The sequence below is a fragment of the Simochromis diagramma genome, unplaced genomic scaffold, assembly GCF_900408965.1.
Source record: "Simochromis diagramma unplaced genomic scaffold, fSimDia1.1 OVJJ01000661.1, whole genome shotgun sequence".
Taxonomy (NCBI): domain Eukaryota; kingdom Metazoa; phylum Chordata; class Actinopteri; order Cichliformes; family Cichlidae; genus Simochromis; species Simochromis diagramma.
Window position 1 is genome coordinate 1 of NW_024387100.1, and position 20,369 is coordinate 20,369.

Consider the following 20,369-nt stretch of genomic DNA (forward strand, 5'->3'; position numbering starts at 1 on the left):
CTTTTTGGCTCAGCAGGACTAAACATATATCCTGCTGCTTTTACACACGCACTCACATAAGCTCAGCGATTCTCTGCGCGATCAACCTCTGACTGGTTAAACTTGCTGCGGGAGATTTCACTTGTCATGTTTGCATAGTAAGCTAACGATTGATAAGACGATGTCAGAGGAATTGGTGCGCAAATTATCATCACTCACCAATCAGTACTGTCGCTCTCTATACACAGTTCGCGCGATTGCAAAGTAAAAGCAAAAAACAAGCGCAAATTTCCATTCATTCAAACGCGATTTCCATTCATTCAAATGCGCGATTTCAATATGTCACATATTGACAGTGGCTCACCGATGCCAAAGACATAATTACCCAGCTACATTTCCAAAAGAATGTAAAAGCATTGACATTATTTTTCCTTCCTATGATAGCCCGACGGGCAGGGCAGAGAGAGATTTTGGTAGCCCGACTGGAAAAATCGCTAGCCCCGGGACGTCGGGCTAGCGATTTTGCGAGCCCTGCTAGTTTTAAACCTGAAGGTGGAGTGTGGCACCAAACACCTTAAAGGTCCCCTATCCCCACCTACTGGTAGTAGTACACATTACATCCAACCTGGTGTTAAAGATAATTAATCATTGTTCAAACACTCTAAAATCATTCCCATCCCTCCTACTTGTACACAAATATTAATGCTAACACTCAGAATAGTAATAAATGTTGTGGCAGGTAATTTCAAATGCAGCGATTCTATCAGCCCAACAAACATCAGTAAACACACAAACTGTTTGTGTGTAGTTTGTCTCACAATGTGATTTAAAGACTGCAGTAAAATCCTCTGCAGGTTAGTGCAGGATAAGCAGGCAAGTTTACTGTAATGTGATGGATTTAAAGTAAAGAACAGTGTGTGACTGGTGCACAGTGACTGTGGTGCTCATGGCAGAGTTAGATTACATCAAGTGTAGCAGAGATTAACTTAAACTTAAGCTCATGATGCTGACATTCATTCACTGAGCTCCACCCACATACCAACAGTTTAGTGTATAATATAAAGACAGTGTACTGTCAGTGAGAGAAAGGAAATCAGCCAGGACCAACTCGTGAAACATTCTGCTGACATCTGGTTGAATTCACAGAGAGCAGCAGGTCAGCTGATCACAGCCTGTACATTAAAAAATCTACTGGAGCTCTCAATAGAAATGATTGTGAGCTGTGACCCTTTTCCCCACACTGAGCCACTACAGCTGATTTTAGGGGTGAATCCTGCTGAATCCCACTTTAACATCTTCCTGCTCATTTTGATGTTTAGAGGCAACGTCACCGTATAAGATGTAGGCATTGTATACATTATTTCTACATTACATTAATATTGCACAAGGTTCTCTTAGTTTAGCATAAAATATGTATCAGTACTTCAGCTTTTAACGGAGTATTTCTTAACACTAGTATCTGTCACCTTCTGTGTTGAGCTCATTGTTTTTCTCTGCAATTGCTGAGCTGAGTCCAAGTAGCTGAAATTTCCTCTGCATGCTCCGTCAGACTTTTCTCTCCTGCTGATCAGTGGGACAGAAAAACAGAACTTTTTTAGGCTCCACACTGCACTGAAGAGTCAAAGTGTCTCATATGTTCATCTGAGAACACACAGAAACAAAATTTTTAGCTTCCTTGGCGTGGACAACTTGTTTGAAACAAACACAAAAGTTTTGAGCACCGATACCAAGCAGTATGGCACACCAGTACCAGGAGAGCAATTGACTATCGTGCACGTTAGCATACGCTACTTCCGGTGCGGAAACTCCTGTGGGGAGCTTTGTTTCCGGTTGTCCTATTCGCGCCTTGTTTACGGTCCAAAACAAGTTAAACAAATGAATGAAATCAAGTGGCGATTTACATTTCTATAGATGTCTTGGGCATTTACCCAATATATCTGTAAATGATGTTCATCAACTTGTCGATATTTTTCCCCCGCGCCTCAGAGCAAACAGAGAGAAAAGGGATTCAAATGTTATATTTCTCAGCTGTCCCTCGTTTATTGCGGGTGTTATGTTCTAAAAATAACCAGCAATAGGTGAAATCAAGTAGCCAATTTTATTTTTTGACGGTTGCAAACGTTTGGTGGACATCGTGGACATACAGTACTGCACTTCAGAGTCACACTGCTAGCGATCGATGCAGCGATTCTGTACTGTACAGGAGAGACGTCACGGAGGAGATCGTCTGCAGCGATCAGGACGCAGGACACAATGTGACGTAAAAAAAAAAGCATGCAAACTTGCACTAAAAAATCCGTGAAACAGCGAGGTGAGAAGGTGAACCGCGTTATAGCGAGGGACCGCTTGTAATTTTTAAGGTAAGTCACAACATACCCTTCGTAAATACTAATGTATAGAAACCCTTACCAGCAATCATTCATTTTTGTGTGGCTTTTTTCACGGTTTGTTAACATGCTGTGTAGGTGTGTACTTGACTAGCTGATATCGACATAACGGGGGAAACATCTGGTTTGACTATTCTTCACCTGTAGTTTGAATGCTGAACATTTGCCTGTTTAAATCATAAGACCAGTCACTATACAGAGATGTGCTTCTGAATGTGGACGATGTGTCTTCTGCTGCAGCAATGCAGTTCTGCTTGTGTTGAGTGATGTAAACAACTGATCGATCTAAACGCTTTAAACGTCAAAATTGATCATTAGATTTTTTTTATGACACAACAGCGGTGAGTGTTCCCACCTTCTGCTCTTTGTAACTTAACGCAATCTTTCCGTTTTCGAGTTTTGGACATGATTTTGGAGTATATCTTCGCAGTAGCGATTGACAGCAAAGTAAAGCTACCGGAAATGCACAACCCCACATCCGGTCTCAAACCAGGAAGTTAGCATTGTCTCGTGCACATAGTCAATTTCTCTTTGAAAAAGGCCCTGGCAAAGAACGAAAACAGAACAATCAATGGGTACAGTGTTTCCCAACCACTGTGCCGCGGCATATACGTGTGCCGTGAGAAATGATCAGGTGTGCCGTGGAAGATTATCCTATCTGGTCAGCAAAGAGGCACAGAAAAGAAGATCAGACACCAGCGAGGGAGGATAAGAAAGACAGACGCAATAACATTGTCATCCCCTATGTAGCCGGTGTATCAGAAAAACTTCAAGCAACTTAAAGAAGTCCAGACGCTTTTCTTTGCAAGCTCCTTTGACAACATGTTGGGACTTTTGGAGCCGGAAGTGACCTTATATGGATGAACGGTGGCGCTAGCTAGCTTGGTTAGCAAGCTGCATTCATAAACTGTGCAGGTGCCACAGAGATGCTAAGTAGCCTTAATAACAGACTAATAAAATAACAGAAACTCTGATTACAATGAGCTCATATAAAAGCTTTCTTCTAATAAAATTATTTTTTCTCTGTTTCACAAATTTTTTGCTGATATCTTTCTGTGAACTAGTTTATAGCAGCTTGATTTAATTTAGTCAGATTTTTTTCAACTGGTTCACAAAAACTTGAGAACAGACACCGAGGAGAGCAACAGAAAGACTCATTCAGGAGCTAAACTCAAGATTAACTAAACTCGGATTAACATTAGCTCGGTGCTTACCTTTAAATCAGTCTTGATAATAATCTGAGAGAAAAACGCCATAAAGCGGGAACTCGGCTTCTTCTTCTTCTGCTCTTGTATTTTTTGGCGGTTAAAGCTTTAAGGCGCATTACCGCCACCTGCTGGACTGGACTTTTCATATCCTAAACATCATCAATTGGCCACAAATTTGTTGGAGTTTCTGTTAATAGAAAAGATGGAATTCAAGGGTCTTGTGATTTGGTTTCTTTGTTTTCACCATTTACTCTACAATTTTCTGCCAGTGTATAGCAAACCCCACAGCTCAAATCAATGAAGAATATAGTATTTTTAAAATATTGCTTAAGCTGGAACCAGCAGCTATATAGGCCTAATGTATATTCCAAACATGTGATAGAGGTTTACCACCAGGAGAAGCAGACTGTAAATAAAAGACTGTGCTACTGAAAACCGTTAGTCTGACTTTGGATTGTAAATATGTTTCCATTTGTCACTTTTGTATTTGTATATGCAGTAGCGTTTTTTGATACGGGCGACACGGGCGGTTTGCCCGGGGCGGCATAGTGGTGGGGGGCGGCATCACGGGCATCGGCAAAAAAATAAATAAAATAAAAAATAGCTCGTAGCTGAGAACTCCCGTGGCAGACAGTAGGGGCGGCATTTCAACATTAAAAACTCCAAAGAAATCCAGTGTCTTTCGTGTGTTGAAAATCCCTCACTCTGTTAAAAAATTGACAGATTGTGCATCCAAGTTGTGTGCTAAGAAAACACATACAGATCATTCAGTTGGCTCTTACTTGCAAGACAGTTTGGACATCATTCATTTGCTATCTGATCCTCTGCTGGACGACACGAGAGGCTGAGTCCACTGAAGACTGTCATCAGAACTGTCTAAATTATCTGAATGGAAAGAAAAAGGTTTGAAAAGGGTTTATTTGTACCATCAACTACTTACAGACTAACAAAGAGCATCAGGGGAAGAAAACATGGAGTAATAACATGAGCAGCAACCAGCAGAGGGTGCACTATCCTTCAGGTGAGCTGCTGAGCAAGGTGAGCTGTAACGTCCTGTAAATATTTGAGCAGAAATGCTGCAGCATTCACAGGTTTCCTTCTTGAAGACATGTGATCTGACAGGCTGAAAGTTTCCTTGGTCCAAAAGAAGAAAAATCTGATTGAAAGTTTTAACCCTCTCAAGGCAGGCGTTGCAGATTTGCAACAGTTAAAAGCTAACAACCTGATTACCCCACATACATATTTTATGAGTTTTTTTTTACTCAGAAGTACCACTGCACTTATTCTTTTGTGCATTAGCAACAAAAACTTAATTTGAGCCTGAGAGGCTTAACAGGGAGAACAGCTGGACAACATATGGAAACACAAAGAAATGAGAGGTTAGGGATTAGCCAGCAATGGAAGGTAAAGGTGATTGCGAGAACTGTTTGAAAAAGGCTTCGGAGACACAGGTGAGAATGAAACGGTTTCAGGTGACAGAGAGGCAGGATTTCAGGGGCCACATAGAAACTGTTGAACCTGTTACCCCATAAGTCTTTGTCTGTGGAGGTTCTCAGTCATCCAGGTCATGGTAGGCTAAGGAGCTTGGAAAGAAAAGAGACTGGACTTCTTTAAGTTCCTTGAAGATGTTTCAAACCCCCTTCTGAGAAGCTTCTTCAGTTTTAAAACCCAATGGTGGAGAGTCCCAGGTATTAATCAGAATTTTCTTCAAACACGACCTCCCGGTCCACTTCAGACCCAGCCACACACTCGGACACAAACTACTTGATCCCAACAACAAAACTCCCAAACACAAACTAAACAATATAGTGTTTGGTGTGCAGTACAGCGAGGAGTGCTCAGACCTATACATGGGAGAAACCAAACAGCCATATAATTTGGTCCAAGAACGATTTCAGCTGTCAAATATTTGTCATTTTTTCTCACATTTTTAAAACATTTTTTTCCCTTTCCAATTTTCAAAAATACACAATGGCAGTAAAACAATATCAACATCCATTGTGTGTGTGTGTGTGTGTGTGTGTGTGTGTGTGTGTGTGTGTGTGTGTGTGTGTGTGTGTGTGTGTTTTCTTGCCTTGTCTCCTCACCATATAGAGTTGTGACAGACTTCCTGTTTCTGGCTTTAATCCCTCCACATAGCTACATTGCATTTTGCACACCCACTGCTGACTTTACCATCTTCATTACTTCAAACTGAAATCAATCTTCTTCTTTGTGCTTTGTCCAGGCTGCTTTTTTCCTCTGGCTGAGTTGTGTCTTTTGTCACCGCACACCTTCCCATTGCTTCAGCGATCGGGGTTTACAGTTGGGGATGACCTTCCAGCCGATTTCTCAAATGTGTTGCTACGAGCTCCTTTGAGAGCTCAGTAAGAAAGAGCCATCATGCACTGCTGATGTAAAAATGGCCATTCTTGAATTCAAGGTGCTGAGCAGTTGAAAAGGTGTAGTGTGGCAATGTAAACTTGTACCACAGCACCATGGGCCACCTCTACAGCAGCCACTCCTTTCTTGTTGACATAGCTGACTATGGTAAGGCTGCCATTGAATCCAAACTCTGTGCTGTAAACCTCGCAGGACTCAGAAGCCTTCATCAGAGGAAGGATGTCTGCCTTGTTCTATTGTAGAGTCCCCACAATAGTGTCTTCAGGGAACACCGTGGAAGAGGCACATTGGAAAAACGTAATCTGTGGTGATGTTGGTCTTGTGTTTCTGAGTCTACTACACAACGTGAATAACACAACATGTGTGATCTCAGGCTCAAAGAATGAGCAGCATAGTTTTTCCAACCTGTTTCTCCATCTTCTACAACACCTGATTCATCTTCTCAGTCATGTGACCTGGCTCCGTCATCCAAAGGTTCCCCTGAGTGGGTCCTGCAGGTTCAGGGATGGACTGGAAGGAGACAGCATGGGGAGGGCCTGAGAGAAGTCCACGCACAAGCAGCAGTGTAATGCTGTGATTTTACTATTGGTTCTTACAGCTGCGTTATTGAACATGGAGTTTCCTCTCAGTGTGTCATGTTTTTATTAGACCTGAAACTCATTCGGAATATTTGGCCTCGTGGATATCATCTTGCTCTCTACATAATTTGGACTGTTTGAAGCTCGAGCAGCTCATAAAATTGAAGGTTTTTAATTTGATTAAGAGTGAGTCAGAAGCTTCATTGAAGCCAGTGTTATTAATGATTTTTATTGCTCTTTGTTGTAATATATATATTGGTTAGAAATGCTCTTCATTAAGGACACCACCTGCCACTGGTTTAATATCATGCAGTTCCTCACTGTGACCACCTGAGGGCAGTAACATGTCATCAGTCAGTAAATTTCTGCTGACCGTGTCAGTGATTCTATCAGTTTAATAATATCTGTGTTCACATATAAAGCATCATTATCACACTAATGAACATTAGTGCTGAAACACTGCAGTGAATGTGTCCTAATGCCAGTATTATTGTATGTGAAGAGTAGTGGTCACTGACAGTGACCACTGGAGGGCAGTGATCCTGATAGTTTCTCTGAAACAGTCCAGAAGCCTGTCAGTGAAGCAGGATTGGACGCTCAGCCACGTAACTTCAGCTATAACTGTGTGTTTTCACTGTGATGAAGGTGCTTCATTACCATGGAAACCTCACATTCACTAAATACTCTTTATACAAGTTATACACTCTTAGTTTAATACTAGATAGATTCAGACATTTCCCCCAATTCAATCAAATGTTTTTACAGCTTTTCTGTTTCTTATCGTGGCTTTTATTGTGAAACATCAGCAGCAAGAAGTGTGTTTTTTCTCTGTGAAGACAAACGAAGTGTAAATTTGTGTGTTGGTGAGCTCACAATCACTGATTGTGCTTCTCTTTTCTTTCCAAGGCCTCAGAAATGCTCACGCTGTTTGTACATCACTTATTGTCAGCAACAGAGCTCATTCTGCTTTGTGGACATAAACACATCTGTCATCACTTCCTCTTTGTTTTTCATGCAGCATTTTATCAAAGTTAAAAACAAAAAAGCAATAAATCGAATGTCTGTCAGAAAATTTCAGCAGATATTTCACCAGGACTCTTTGTGATAGTTTTCATATTTCATACAAACTAAAGTGATACACAACATATGCAGTGCGATACACACATATTTACATATTTCATGTGTTTGATAACCAAGCTGGTACCAACATCCTGCACCATGTTCTTGTTCAACATTGGAAAAACACAAGACTACTTTCAAATCAGGATTGAAGCCTTTGCTGTTTATTAGATAAGCCATATGCATTATGATCTCTCAAAACAATCATATTCTGGTTTATAACTGCATTTAAAACTATTGGGCCAATATTTTCAGCTTATATGGCTGAAACATTTTCAAATTATGAGCTTCCAACAATGAGTGAAACAGTAAGAGCATGTGGAGACTTTGGAAAAAATCCCATTAAGAAAGAGAAATCAAACATTTGGATTCATTTTAATGAGCTCAGGCTTGATGAAAATGCAGAGGAGCTGGTTGTGAACTGAGCTTCAGGCCTGAAGATGAAGAAATTTACAAGGAATCAGTCACATCATCAATCAACAGTTTAAAACATCAACTGAATCCATGAATCTGAAAACATGTTTCTGAGTGAAAGAGACAGACATGTACAGACTGAACTATCTGTTCAACAGTCAGTGTTTCTCTAACAGGAGGACACTCTTTACACTCAACTCAGCACAGACACACTGAGGCACCCATAAAGACTTTTAATCCAGGATAAAGAGGTTCAGTGAATGTGGTGTTGAAGGTGTGGAGATGGATCAGAGTGTCAGAGGAGACTCTGTAGAAGGACAGAGTGCCAGCAGGAAAGTCCACGTACACTGCAATTCTGTTAGAGACGGAGGAGGAGGAGGTGGTGGTGGATACGAATTTGGTATTCGTGACAAACATAAATAGGACCAGCATCAGAGCAATACAACCTCCAGGAATGATCATTCTCTCCAAAATAACAGTCACTGCTGACACCTTTCCTTCTTATTCTTCTGTAACTCACTGTCATCCAAACCTCTCCTTTCCACTCGACCTCCCAGTAACAACGACCAGTCAGACCATCTCTACACAGCAGCTGATGAACATCAAATCTGTGTGGATGATCAGGATACAACTGAACCTCATGCACATGTGTCACCTTCCTGTTGTTGTCAGACAGTTTGAGGTTTCTGTGTACTGTGTTTGTGTCAATTGTGGGTTGACAGGAATCTGGTGGAGAGAACAAATACAATCCAGCTGCAGTTATTGATCCATCATCTGTTCATTGATTGACACTTTGATGCCTCCTGACATCAGAGATGTGAATGAGTGATGTGACAGTTTGAAGATGGTTGAATGTGTGCTGCTTTGTTTTCATGCATCACATTAAAAACACACTTACACTTCCTCAGACCTGGTCTCAACCATTGTTCTCCAGCAGGCTCCACCCTGAAAGGAGGAGGGGAGTCAGACCAGCACAGTCTCTTTCAGCATGCACACATGGACATTACATGGCTGTCATACACATAATGTTAGACACTAATAATGGAACAGTCCAACAGTTTTCACAAATACACTTCAGTCCCAACAGGTTCTCCCTCCCGAAGCATAACATTTTACGCTAGGTGAAAAATTGTCAATATGTTAGGTTTCCGGGCACCCAACACGTCCCCATGTTAGGAGATCGGAAAAATGAGGAAACATGAGAGCTGTTTGGAATTAATCTACAGATAAGGTATTGGTAAATACCGGAATTGATGGCAGCAGCCAAGTCTCTGTGAGTAGTACAATGCTGCTGTCCTGTACATACTTGTTGACTGCAGTTTGTAATCTCAGTTTGTCATTTTGTTGGTTATGGACCTGACGTTGAAGAGGAAGATACTCGGAAGCTGTGGCTTAAATGGTTGTTTCTTTAGCTTTGCTAGTGCAGCCACGCTTTTGCCTCCTTTGTTTATGTTTCCTCTTTGGCTTACCGCTGGGAAGAACCAACCATGGAGACCCTGGAGTTCTTATTATGTCCTCCGGAATGCCATGGAAGTGGTGATAGTCTGACATAATGTTCTTTGCACAGTGTAAACTCAAAAGATCGACTGTAAGTGGACTCCACTTGATGTATAGTAATAGAAAACGCATACACCCACACATATACACATGGAAAAAGTAAAAAACAAAGCACCGAACGTGAGGAGAAGTGAGCCGCTGCGTCTGTGTGTGTCAGCATCTTTAAATTTTCTGTTAAGTAGACTGAACTCAGTTTTTATCAACTTGTTATTAGAACTCAGTTTAAGTAGGTTACCAGTACTTTTCATCCAAAAAGTCGATCAACCCAGTTTATTTGAGTTGTCTTAAATTAGAAAAACTAAGTAAGATGGAAATTTTGCTTCTCGGTTTGAATATGGTTTGAATATGGTTTGAAAATTCCATGTCACTGCTTTCCTCCTCTCTGGCATAGATCAGTTCACATATTCATGGTGCACAGGTTTTTTTTTCTGAAATATGAACTTTTATAACGTTACATATTCTTAAACTCCGTATTTCTTTTAAGGCTTTTTTTGTTGCTTTTGAACATCTGTAGCATCTCTTAATGTCAAATCTAGCCTTTCTTTAACAACATAAGCAAACTGCTTTTATATTTAAAGAACATTTCTGTTTAATTACATGTTAAATAACAGTAATAATAATAATATCAATAGTATTTTTTTTATTAAAACAATGTGTTTAGATACATGTTTGGTTGTGAAAGTGCAAAGCCATAAACTAGATTAGTGGCCTGTTAAATAGTTAAAATGTAGGTTGGCCTTAAAGTTGAAAATAAAGTAATTTAGCCTGTCCTTCTAAAGAATTCAGTTAAATCCCACAGTTGAATCATAAGAAAGATTTTAAGGTTGCCTATGTTACATATAAACACTGCCATATGTTTCATCTGGTTATTGTGCTTATGGAAGTTAGCTTTTAACAAGCATGTAATGTATACATTTAAATTAGGTGGTCTTTTTTTTAAAACTCATATCTCTTTAGGCCTAAATTGGCAGTGCCAATACCACACATTCAGACACAGTAATAGATGGTGTTATTTGTACTATACAGGGAGTGCGGAATTATTAGGCAAATGAGTATTTTGTCCACATCATCCTCTTCATGCATGTTGTCTTACTCCAAGCTGTATAGGCTCGAAAGCCTACTACCAATTAAGCATATTAGGTGATGTGCATCTCTGTAATGAGAAGGGGTGTGGTCTAATGACATCAACACCCTATATCAGGTGTGCATAATTATTAGGCAACTTCCTTTCCTTTGGCAAAACGGGTCAAAAGAAGGACTTGACAGGCTCAGAAAAGTCAAAAATAGTGAGATATTTTGCAGAGGGATGCAGCAGTCTCAAAATTGCAAAGCTTCTGAAGCGTGATCATCGAACAATCAAGCGTTTCATTCAAAATAGTCAACAGGGTCGCAAGAAGCGTGTGGAAAAACCAAGGCACAAAATAACTGCCCATGAACTGAGAAAAGTCAAGCGTGCAGCTGCCAAGATGCCACTTGCCACCAGTTTGGCCATATTTCAGAGCTGCAACATCACTGGAGTGCCCAAAAGCACAAGGTGTGCAATACTCAGAGACATGGCCAAGGTAAGAAAGGCTGAAAGACGACCACCACTGAACAAGACACACAAGCTGAAACGTCAAGACTGGGCCAAGAAATATCTCAAGACTGGCTTTTCTAAGGTTTTATGGACTGATGAAATGAGAGTGAGTCTTGATGGGCCAGATGGATGGGCCCGTGGCTGGATTGGTAAAGGGCAGAGAGCTCCAGTCCGACTCAGACGCCAGCAAGGTGGAGGTGGAGTACTGGTTTGGGTTGGTATCATCAAAGATGAGCTTGTGGGGCCTTTTCGGGTTGAGGATGGAGTCAAGCTCAACTCCCAGTCCTACTGCCAGTTTCTGGAAGACACCTTCTTCAAGCAGTGGTACAGGAAGAAGTCTGCATCCTTCAAGAAAAACATGATTTTCATGCAGGACAATGCTCCATCACACACGTCCAAGTACTCCACAGCGTGGCTGGCAAGAAAGGGTATAAAAGAAGAAAAACTAATGACATGGCCTCCTTGTTCACCTGATCTGAACCCCATTGAGAACCTGTGGTCCATCATCAAATGTGAGATTTACAAGGAGGGAAAACAGTACACCTCTCTGAACAGTGTCTGGGAGGCTGTGGTTGCTGCTGCACGCAATGTTGATGGTGAACAGATCAAAACACTGACAGAATCCATGGATGGCAGGCTTTTGAGTGTCCTTGCAAAGAAAGGTGGCTATATTGGTCGCTGATTTGTTTTTGTTTTGTTTTTGAATGTCAGAAATGTATATTTGTGAATGTGGAGATGTTATATTGGTTTCACTGGTAAAAATAAATAATTGAAATGGGTATATATTTGTTTTTTGTTAAGTTGCCTAATAATTATGCACAGTAATAGTCACCTGCACACACAGATATCCCCCTAAAATAGCTAAAACTAAAAACCAACTAAAAACTACTTCCAAAAACATTCAGCTTTGATATTAATGAGTTTTTTGGGTTCATTGAGAACATGGTTGTTGTTCAATAATAAAATTATTCTTCAAAAATACAACTTGCCTAATAATTCTGCACTCCCTGTAGGTGCTAGTCTAATTTGCTAGTATGAGGTCTACATTGACCTTGTGTGTTGTAAGTTATAACGACTGACACAGTCATTAAGGATCAAAACAGCTTCCCGTCTTCTGTTATTAGACTTGAGATATGACTGCTGTCTGCTGTTTTTGATGACTCCAGTAAATTGTACAGACATGCTGTGTAAGTGAATACAAACAGCTGCAGTTTGGTCTGCATTTTTGAAAGATCTTATCCCACAAACTTAGTTTAGAGCAGTGGTTCCTAAACCTTTTCCAGCCACGTAGCCCCTGAGACATGTCACAAGGAGTGGATGCATAAAAAGAAATACTGCACAGTCGATTATTTCTCACAACCAAATAAATGTATTACTATATTTTAGTAATGACACAATTTTAATCACAAATGCTACTACTTAATACTAGAAGTGTATCAAAAGATCTATTAGAATGAACCATTTTCTTGAGAACATAAAGACCAGATGTGAACTTTCATTAAAACAAAACTTTATTTAATGTGAATGGATGTGCTTGGGCAGAGGCACACAGCTCTTCAATGTTTGGCTCATTTTAGGAAAGGCTTAGTCCTAATTTGTTTTCCACACAAAGTCTTGCTGTGTATCTTGTTTTCCTGTTTGGTAAAGCAGAAAACCATCAGTGGTGGTGAAAGGCATCAGAGTCTTGACAGAGTGCTTAGCCAATGCAGACTGTTCAGTGTGCAGTCCTATCCAGAAATCCACCAGGGTTTTTTGAGCATATTCAACTTTTAGAGCTCTGTCTGTGGTGATCTCAGTCAGGCTCTCCTGGTCAGATGCTGATAACAAAGTAGGCACGGTGGTAAATGGGTGTGTCTATGCAGTTCTTCCAGAGGTTTAACTTCTTTATCATGGCCTCAATTTTATCTTGAACATGAAAGAGAAAATATATCACACAGATAAGTCAGGCACATAAACATGTTTCAGGCTGACAGGTTTTCCCTTTGCAGGAAGATCCTCTCGGTAGATGCTGCAGTGTACCCAAGAGCCATCTGGTGCAATTGCTTGCCCACACGAAACCACACCTCCATGTCTCCCAGTCATGGTCCGTGTGCCATCAGTGCAGATGCCAACACATCTGTCCCACATGAGTCCATGTGTGTTCATGAATGTGTCCAGCTTTTGAAAAATATCTACTGCAGTTGTCCTTTCTTCCAGTGGTTTACAGAAAAGTATGTCCTTGATAGTTCCTTCATGAATGTGGCGCTCATATACATCTCCACATATACGAGGAAATGCGCCAGGCCAGACACATCCGTGAGCTAATACAGTTGTATTGCGTAAAATTCAATGTGGCGTACGTGCTGAAGTAGCTGCTTCTCTTGGTTTATTTTTCAAATGGGGAAAAATGTCTGCCCAATAGTTAAGGTTTCATTGAGATGTGAGACGATAACTTTGCACAATTATCACATTGTGGCAGGGAAAATCCACCAGTTAATACATGTGAACCCAAGCAAAATATAATTGTCATCATATTTGCACTTGATGAGATTGTGTTACAGTGCGAGGTGACATGCTTTCTCCCAATTTGAGGCTCTGCATCAGACCCTTCATCACTTTCCACATTACTGTCTCCAGAAGTTCAGAATCCATCTGCAGATGGGTGTTTCTAGCTCAAGGTCAAGCGAGGAGCAGATGTGACCTTTGACCAGCCGCTCAAGACACTTCACGATGACGGATGTGAGTGCAACAGTACGGTAGTTATTCAGACAGGAGACCACTGATTTCTTTGGTACAGAAATGATGGTGGATGTTTTGAGAGATGTGGGGACCACTGACTGCCTCAGGGAGAGGTTGAAGATATCGGTGAACACCCCTGCAAACTGGTCATCGCACGCTCTGAGAACCCGGCCTGGGATGCCATCTGGTCCAGGAGCTTTGTGAGGACTGACCTTTTTGAAAGACCATCTCATATCTTTTGAGTTACAGCCTCACTGTCTTCTTGAGGGTAGAGGATCTGATCTTTGTTGTCTGCATCAAAACGAGCATAGAATCTCGTCTACACGAGATGCAGTGGGGTGAACGCTGCCTGTGTTTTCCTTCTTGTAGTCAGCAATGCAGCGCAGTCCATTCCACAATCGCCTGGCTTCAAAGCTGTGGTAACTAGACTTTACTTTGTCCCTGTAGTCCTTTCTGGCCCTTTTTTTTTTAAACTTTCGTAGGTTCACACCTTGAACTTAGCATGAATGTCTTTATTTACCCAGAGTTTCTGATTTGGATATTTGCAGACGGGGGTTTTAGTGATGATATCGTCATTTCCCAATGTATTTTCCAACATATCCAATGACAGAGTCTGTGAGTTCATTGATGTTGCCATTTGCTGCATCCTCATATATCTGCCAGTCAGATGTCTCAAAGCAGTCCTGTAAAACCTCCTCAGCCTCATTGTCCCATTTGTAGATGTCTCTAGAGACAGTTTTTTTTTTCCTGTTTAAGCCTTTGTCTGTATGCAGGCAGCAGCAGTATGGAACAATGTTCTGCCTTGCCAAAAGCTGGGCAAGGGAGGGGTTTGTAGCAGTCCTTGAATGGAGTGTAGCAATGATCCATTGTTTGATCACCTCTTGTAGGGAAGAAGATGTGTTGGTAGTATTTAGGGAGAACTTTCTTCATGTTGGCTCTGTTGAAGTCTCCCAGCACAATAAAGGCAGCTTCAGGATTTTTGTTCTCAAGTTCAATAATTACATCATACAGTTCGTCCATAGCCGTAGCTTTACTGAACTCACTCGGGAGCTAAAAAGGTCTAACTTTGATGGTCAGCAGCTCGAGGGTCTGAGAGCAGTATGTTTTTAAGATATTCACATCTCTAGCTCACAAAGAGTTAGCCACAAAGCACAGACCTCCTCCCCTTTTCTTGCCCGAGTCCTGTGTTCAGTCTCCCCAGTAAACAGTGAACCCATTCAACATGACGGCGCAGTCGGGGATGCTGGACCTCAGCCATGTCTCTGTGAATGCCAAAACACAGCAGTTCCTGATGTCTTTTAGATGTTTAAATGTACACGCAGCTCATCGAGAGACTGAACATTTGCAAGTAGGATGTTGGGCAGAGGTGGTTTGTTGTTTCTGTCAGGTTCAGCTCAAAACTCCGGGACTTTTCCACCTCTTTGTCTTCCCTCGGTGTCGAATAGACAAAGGTAGACAAAAGATCCCAGGCAGCAGAGCATCCACGATGTTGAAACCTGGTGTAAAGTCCAAACTGGCTGACGAACATAACTCCAAAGTGTTTGTCTGTCATACAGAGTATATGATTGCGCTGTGCACACAGAAATAGCAAGTAGTACGAAATAAATAATAAAAGTGTTGCTGAGATGACTCAGAGCTCTCGTCGATGCGGCCATCTTACGGCGCAACCGGAAGTTTAAAAAGATATTGTAATAATGCAGCTAGATTGTCTAACTTGAGGTCTGTTACAGTGCAAATGCAGAAAAAATTGTTTTAAGAAAGCAAATATAAGTTGGTGTTCTAAAGAATATGATTGTCTGTGAAAGTTCTTAGTCTAAGGAGCTTGGAAAGAAAAGCATCTGGACTTCTGTAAGTTTCTTCAAGACACTTCTTCAGTTCTAAGAGCAATTGGTGGAGAGTCCCAGATTTTTTAGCCCTATGGGGTCATGAGGGTTATGGACCCCCTATTGATCCTCTATCTAATCAGGCCAAGGAGTGAAAATGGGTGTGGGTCACAATCAGCCAACGTTTTGAGTGAACGCATTGTGAAACCTAGCCCCACCCCATCATGTGAGGTCGAATAGCCCAGGATGTGAGTGGGTGTTAAGGCGTCTGTGAAGGATCTCAAAACTGGATTCTGGATGGTAGACAGTTGGTGTCGTAAACCACTGCCTCTGTTCAAAAATGGTCATTCACAGTAGACACAGATGGCTTCTTTGACTCCTCTTTCAAACTATCTGTCCTCACTGTCCAAAATGTGGACATTGGCATCCTCGAAAGAGTGACCTTTGTCCTTTAGATGCAGATGGACCACAGAGTCTTGTCCCATGGAGGTGGCTCTCCTATGTTGTGCCATGCGCTTGTGAAGTGGCTGTTTGGTCTCTCTAATGTAGAGGTCTGAGCATTCCTTACTACACTGTAAAGCATACACTACGTTGTTAAATTTGTGGTTGGTAGTTTGTTCTTTGGGAGGAACCGAAGCCAAAACTCAATTTATTCTAATTATATAAGTAATGTAACGGAGATTAATTCCAATGTACCCCAAGGCTCTGTCCCGAGTCCTTTGCTTTTTATCATTTATCTCCTACCCCTAGGTAATATTTTCAGGAAGCCAACATCCAGTTTCACTGCTACGCAGATAACACCCAGCTCTACATAGCCTCCAAACCCACGGCGACTCTCCCACCCACTTCAATTTCTGACTGTTCAGGTGAAATTAAGGTCTGGTTTTCTCACAACTTTCTTTAACTTAATGGCAGTAAGTAACAGAATTCATTCTGATAGGTACCAAATCAAAACTGACCAAAGTCCCAACCAGAAGTCTTTCATTATCCATTGATAACTCTGTTGTCAAAACCTCCCCCCAGGTTAAGAGTCTTGGTGACATCCTCGATAGCACTTTCCTTCACAGCACATATAAATAATATCACTCGCTCTTCCTATTTTCATCTCCGTAATATTAACCGCCTTCGTCCTTAACTCACTCCAAACAGTACCACCATACTTGTCAATGATCTTGTCACATCTGTTTTAGATTACTGTAATTCTCTTCTCTGTGGTCTACCTCATTAATCTCTTTTACAAGGCGTGGGGGCAATTCCTGAAATACTTTTTCAGCCTTCAGGTTGAGAACCTGACTTCCAGCATTACTCAGTAAAGCTCCCCCCCCCCCCCTTTTTTTTTGTCTTTTTTTTTTTAAGTTATTTGTGTGTTTGTTTTATATTGTTTTGTCCTGTTGTATTTGCAATGATTTTTTTTGTTTTTTGTTTCTGTTTTTTGCTTCTTCGTTTTTTTTACCTGGCCTGAAGGATAGGGCTACTGTGTGGTATGGCTAGGGGATAAACTGGTAAAAGCTAGTGATGGCCAAATGAAGCTTTCGGAAGCACTAAAGCTTGTATTGAAAAACTGTTCATTACTCGAAGCTTTTCAACACAGTCCTCTCTGGTGACATCTGGTGGCCAAAAATATGAAGAGCAGCTTGAATCCACAAAATAAAACCAACTGCTTCATTAAGATTGCGCACTCTACAGAGTGGAATTCTGTCTGATATTGGGCTGCCGTTGTGTTGCTTTGAACCTGTATTTTTTTTTTTTTTTTTTTTTTGGTGGTTAAAAAAAATGTGGTTTATTTGTTTAATAAATTTTGACCAGTAAACTCTCCTTGTTTAAACATGCACCATGGTTTGGTCTTTCTTTGCTTGTGACTTCTTGATGTTGGTAAATACAATAATTGAAAAATACCACATCATATAATAATGTACAACACATTATGGAGTATGCTTCTGCTGTGAGGTCCTGCCTCCATGCACTTATGCAATTAACCGCTAGACGGGTATATTTATAAATAATATATTAGGGAAATTTTCCCAGACACATTTTTGACCTGTGGGTAGAATTGATTGTGAAATGGAAAGGGAAAATGCTTATGAACTTGCAAATTAAAAACATGATGCATTTAAAGTTGCCCTTTTTTCATTTTTATTTAAGAAGAAAATTTGTTCTAGTGTGCGTTGGCTGAACCTGTTCCTCTTTGTGGAGATAATTTCTCTTGCCTTAAGGAAAATCCCTTCACATGGCACAGAAGAGGCTGGAGTGCACAGAAACTGGTAGAGATGCAGTTATACAGTCTACCTGGGCCCCACAAACTATCAGATAAAGAGAATAAATAAATTCAATTGCTGCACATTTGGAAGACTAACATTTTCAGATTAATTAAACAATAAAATATATATTTTTACAACATCACATGTAAAGAGTCAAGTGGAAGTTTTTCTAAAGTTATTTAATGATATTATTATGAAGCAGATTTTTGACATTTACTTTTTTCCCGTTTTCAGATATAATAAACACGCACCAAAACAAAAGCAAACGGCCAGAACACAAAGCTGCAAAACCCCACCCGATTGAGCAAAATCTACTCAAAAATTCTCCCACAAAACAGAACCCCCTCTATTCCTCGCTGGCTCCAAATCTCTCAGTGAATGATCAGTGGTTGGCTATCTGTCACCATCAAAACGCTCCACCAATCCCGCAAATGATTCATTCCTTATAAACCATTGAATCAGATACCGAAGCAGTTAGGTTCTAAATGAAGCTTCGGACGTCACTGATCACGTGACTCTGGCCAAATGAATCAAGCTTCGAACAGTGCTTCTGAAGCAGTGTGTTGATTTTTTTTGAGCACACACACAGGAGCTTCAGCTTCAAGAGGGCCATCACTAGCGGTAGACTGGACTCGCTTTACCCACTCACACAGGCTTTCTTTCTAAATGAGCTTCATCTTCACCCCCCGCTGCTACCGCTTACCTATCCAGCTCGGCAAAGGATGCACTGCCCAGCATCCTTTGGAGTGTTAAAACAGCCAGCTGTAGTGAGTGAAAAGTATACTTTTTCTGTTTCTTCAGACTTTGTGACTATTTATTCTGGGCCTATTTTTTTTGCGCAGCAAGTGAGGACAGCGGCTGTCATTAAGATTGCTTTTCCTGAGACTGCTCTCACTCATCTTATAGCTCAGTCAGCTGCCCAGTTATCAGCCCGGCCCCCTGCTCAGCTCGGCCCCCTGCTCAGCCGCCCTCAGCTCGGCCCCCTGCTCAGCCCGGCCCCCTGCTCAGCTCGGCCCCCTGCTCAGCAGCCCTTAGCGCAGCCTGCAGTTCATTTATCGGCTCAGCTTGCAGCTCCAAGGTAAGGACAACCAGCTTAGTCTGTGCCAGAGGTCTCCGTGCCTGCCGGTTCTGTCTCGTCCCCGCCAGAGGTGTCTGCACCTGCTGGTTCCGTCTCATCTCCATCAGAGGTTTATCAATAATTTCATTTAATTCTTGTTTTGTTTTGCGTAGGCTTCTTCTAAGGATTTGATGTGGGGTTTTTTTTTCTAGTTCCTGAATTGTTTTCCTCTTTCTTTTTCTGTGATGAGAAAGAAATTATTTGACCTCTCATCACAGCTTTCCCTGCTTCCCAGAGAACAGATGCTGATGTTCCAGGAGTGTCATTATAGTCTAAACATAGAGTCCACTCCACGCCTGACTCACCAGCCTAACACGAGCCTTTGCTGCCCTCTGCATGTACTACTGTTTGGCTGGTCACTGCATTCAAGTATCTGCCTTCTCAAGATGCCAACGGTGTGCACAGTGCCAGGCAGGTAATCACAGCTACTTTTCTGGCACTGGGCTGTAATTTGTGGCCCTGTGGCATGCTGGCTAACATGGTTTAACCTGTTGTGTGAATAAATGAAGAAACTATGATTCCCCTTTTAACTATCTGCTACAATATGCCTACCATTGCAAATCTAGAGGTGACAGGGCTTTCTCCATTGCTGCCATGAGACTTTGGAACAGTCTTTCATCTTTTATAAAATCCTCTTCCTCCTTGGAAATCTTAAAATCAAATCTGATTCCCTACCTATTTTCCAAGGCTTTCGGATCTCTCTGACACCACTTTTATTCTGTTTTAGCTATTCTAGTTTTTTGTCTCATTGGATGATGTACACGTATACACTTATTTTATGGTCACGTATTTGTGCTAGTGTGTGTGATTGTGTACACTTTTGTATATGTATGTGCATATTTGCATCTACACATATATTTTTACAAACATATATTGATGTGTCACAATGTTTTCTATAATGTTTTCATCTTATCTATTTTAATTTTTTTTTTTTTTTTTGGATTATACCATCCTTCTCTTCAGTGCTTTGGCGGACACTTGACAAAATATGATGTGATTCTAGTTTGATCAAACTCAGGGCATGAGGAAACCCGCCTCCATATCCCTGCAGTCATGTGACGGACATGGAGAGGTGGACAAGGCCCAAGACATGTCCTCACCCCAACACTCCAGAATAAAATTATTAGGTCATTAGCAATACTACAGTACTTGACTGGATGCTGATGTAGCAATTCAGCCATTTAATTCATGTGTGTTGGACTAGGGAATCAAAAAGTTGACCCTCGAGGAATCGAGCTCAACACAGCTGCTGT

General features: G+C 41.2%; 1 long non-coding RNA gene across 1 annotated transcript; it reads right to left on the reverse strand.

The window, feature by feature from the left end:
- Positions 1-7,630: 7,630 nt before the first annotated feature.
- LOC120743031 lies at positions 7,631-9,015 on the reverse strand. Its single transcript, XR_005698026.1, has 2 exons — positions 8,966-9,015; positions 7,631-8,793 (listed from the first exon to the last, which is right to left on the reverse strand). It is a non-coding gene; the product is annotated as an uncharacterized LOC120743031 (long non-coding RNA).
- Positions 9,016-20,369: the final 11,354 nt, after the last annotated feature.